The sequence below is a fragment of the Alligator sinensis genome, unplaced genomic scaffold, assembly GCF_000455745.1.
Source record: "Alligator sinensis unplaced genomic scaffold, ASM45574v1 scaffold858_1, whole genome shotgun sequence".
Lineage (NCBI taxonomy): Eukaryota > Metazoa > Chordata > Crocodylia > Alligatoridae > Alligator > Alligator sinensis.
This window is the reverse complement of record NW_005842079.1, coordinates 1,127,522-1,130,592: the sequence shown is the minus strand read 5'-3', so window position 1 is coordinate 1,130,592 and position 3,071 is coordinate 1,127,522. Positions and strand designations below refer to the sequence as shown.

The 3,071-nt window shown below is 45.9% G+C and overlaps 1 protein-coding gene across 1 annotated transcript in view; it reads left to right on the top strand.

Annotated features, from left to right (window-relative positions):
• CACNA2D2 (calcium voltage-gated channel auxiliary subunit alpha2delta 2) overlaps window positions 1-3,071 on the top strand; it is a 750,433-nt gene that overhangs the window by 642,322 nt on the left and 105,040 nt on the right. The window lies entirely within an intron of this gene.

The window sequence follows — 3,071 nt, the reverse complement described above, 5'->3', positions numbered from 1 at the left end:
GATTGGCTCTTTGAGCCAGTCTGACCAGCATATATGTCCTCAGTGATGAGGTCATGCAGTGACATTGTAAATTCATCGCATCTGCCATTGCTTGGACCAACACTATGCTCTTCTCACATACTGAGAGGCATCCTGACCCTTTTTCCACCCCTCTGATGAGAGGAGGTGCCTGCTGAGAGGAAGGAGCGGCATGTGCTCTTTGTCCCACATGCTCACTGTCTGGCAGGGAACACGTCTGTGCTAATTAACGAGTCTAGCCTGGCTACTTTTGCTGGATCACTGCCTCCATAATGGACAGTCTACACTTGCAGCAAACTAAGCCATAAGCAGGAGTGAGCACTGCTCCCATCACCCTCCTACCTCCTGGTCCCCTGATGGCAAGCAAGCCCTCTCCATACTGGAGCACAGCTCAGGGCATTTATTTAAGTGGGCCTGTGACCTTGTGATCAGGCACTGAAATGTCCTGCAGAAATCATATCAAGAGATGGGCAGTGTAATCAGAGCTCGCTGGGCAAATCCACTCTGCTCTTGGTAGTTGTGGTGTAAATGTCTCCTGGATCTACTGAAGTCAGTGGAATTTCTCTAAAGTTTACACTACCGTCACCGAGAGCTAAATTTAACCGAGAGCCCAGGGATTCATTAGGTCCGGGCCATCAGCAAATGGGAATGAATTCCATTCCTCCCCAGATATCCATGTCCCTTCTCAAGGAGTAATTCCTACCTTGCTCCACTTCCGCCTGTCCTCCCCCATTCAAGATTTGTGACAATGAATTGGAAATCATCCCATTCCCAGGAGAAATGAGGGTATGGAATAGACAGGAAATGCTTTTGCAAGGACTTGAGCACAGGTTTGCAGCTCTTTCTGGCCTGTGTAAGCAGCTGGTGGGGAAAAAGCTAGGAACTGTTAGAGACAGTGTCTGGTTAAAGATCACAGGCCTGACCCTGGTCCATTCTCTTGTTAGGATGGTAACAGGGGCAGGGGAGACTGTTCCAAAGGTACAGCCAGAAATTACCCTGAAGATAGAGGCACATCTACCCCCACAAAGCATAAAGTGCTGCAAGAGCTGGGTCACCCTGTGCTTGGGGGAACCTGATCTGGTAGACCTGGCCTGAGGGGGCATGTATTGCCTCCCTAGAGTCTGCTTCAGCTTATGCCAGAGGCCAGTTCACCTGTTTGCCCACACACATCCTTAGGATGCAGTGTGCTGCTCCTGCTACCTGGGGATCTGACCCAACCTATTGGTGATGCTCATTTTCCATTTAATTACTATATGGTCCCTGGTAGGCAGGAAAGAACAGCTACCCCCATTCTCTTGGTGGGGAGATGAGATGCTTCACACAGGGGGTCTGGGGCCTTGATCTTAGGCCTGGTAAAGGCTAGATTAACCCCCTAACCATCACCTTCTCTGGAGCCTCTCATTTAACAGTTCTTCTGATTAAATCTGAGAGAGCACTCAGAATCTGGGATTTACACATCCCCACATGCAGGTGCTTTCGCATTTGCAGTATGCCTTTTTGGTGCGCATTAGGGACCTGGTAGCTGGGTGACTACGTTTCAGTGTGATTTATCTTCATTTTCACTTGTGGGTCTTCATTCATTAATCCAATGCCTACGTGTTATTTAGCACTTTTTATCCACGGTTCTTTAAGTGCTTTACAAAATAATTTGGTATCATTCCCAGTATAGCAATACTTTAGTATCCATGTCTGGGCTGTAAATACTTCAAGGGCTATGTTCATTTTTAAGGAAGCTGTTTTTTCCTGACCATTTTTAAAAATAGAAAAGAAAATCTAATTATCTTCATTTGTAAGCCTTGGGGGTTTTTTTAATAAACCTAAATTTTGGACCTAAATGTTCTATGTTTTAGCGCCCCATTAAATGAGACTGCTGTGGGCTGAAGGCACTGTGATAAGCAAGACATGATTCCAGGCTGTTTGGAAATTTTCTAGGAGAGTGATTATAGTATTTGATTTATTGTCCTTTTATTCTCCTGTTCATTTTCCATCACGTGTATCATAGCAGAGGCAGAAGAAGCATATTTCTCTCTGGAGGGACAATGGAACTTTTGCAGGGAGCTGTGCTGGCAATGCAGCAGGGCTGACTGCTGCATCAGTTCACTTGCAAAAACAGTAGCCAACATTTTCAAACCCAGTTGCCTCGAGTCAGATTCATAAATCCATATTTAGTCTCCTAAATGGAAGTGACCTGGTTTTTAAAAGTGCTGAGCAACTGCAGCTGTTGTTGAAATCATTAAGAGCTGCTGTGCTCAGCGTCCCTGAAAATCCGGCTCTTTAAGACTTTAAATATGGATTTAGGAGCCTGACTTGAGGCACCTGAATGTGCCAGTGGTGTCTATTGTGTTCATCTTCTGGTTACAGGTCCTAGGCCCAGGTGCCTGGAAGTCACAATAGCTGAAGCCTGCTTAATGTCCTGCATTCAGTGAATCTGTGGTCTCACTTCAGCTCTCACATCTGATTTTAAACCCAGGGAAGTCAATACAAAGACATGTGTTGGGGGAATCTTTGGGCAGACACCCTCGTGAATGAGTATCCATAATACACACAGATGCACCCATCATGATGAACACTAATTGTCCCCTCTCCATGCTGGCAATCTCAGCAGAGAAGACAAGGTGCTAGTGAGCTTTAGCGACAGAGCTACCAAGAGGGGATGCTCCAGGATTGGCATTGTCTAGCTGAACTTTCCAGAGATCTAGCCATTTCCCTGGGATTTCCAAGGAAAATTCAGAGCATCCCTTCCTACCCTGCTGTATCTACTGCAGTTATTCTTAGGCCATTCGTGCAGGGCACTGTAGTGCTGTTTAACCAAGCTATTACTCTATTCTTGAATAAGGGAGTTCTCCAACATCTCCCCCTCCCTTCACACTCATGCTCTGATGTTCTGCTGTATCCCCTGTCCAAGGAGCAAAGTGCAAATCTCAGTAAACTCCGCAGTAATATTCCCTGAGTCCCAGAGGAGGAGACGGTTCCTGTTTATATCTACAGTGGATTTTATTTTCTCTCTTCTCTCTCCCTCTCTTGCCCACGTGTCTCTTATTTATTTATTTATT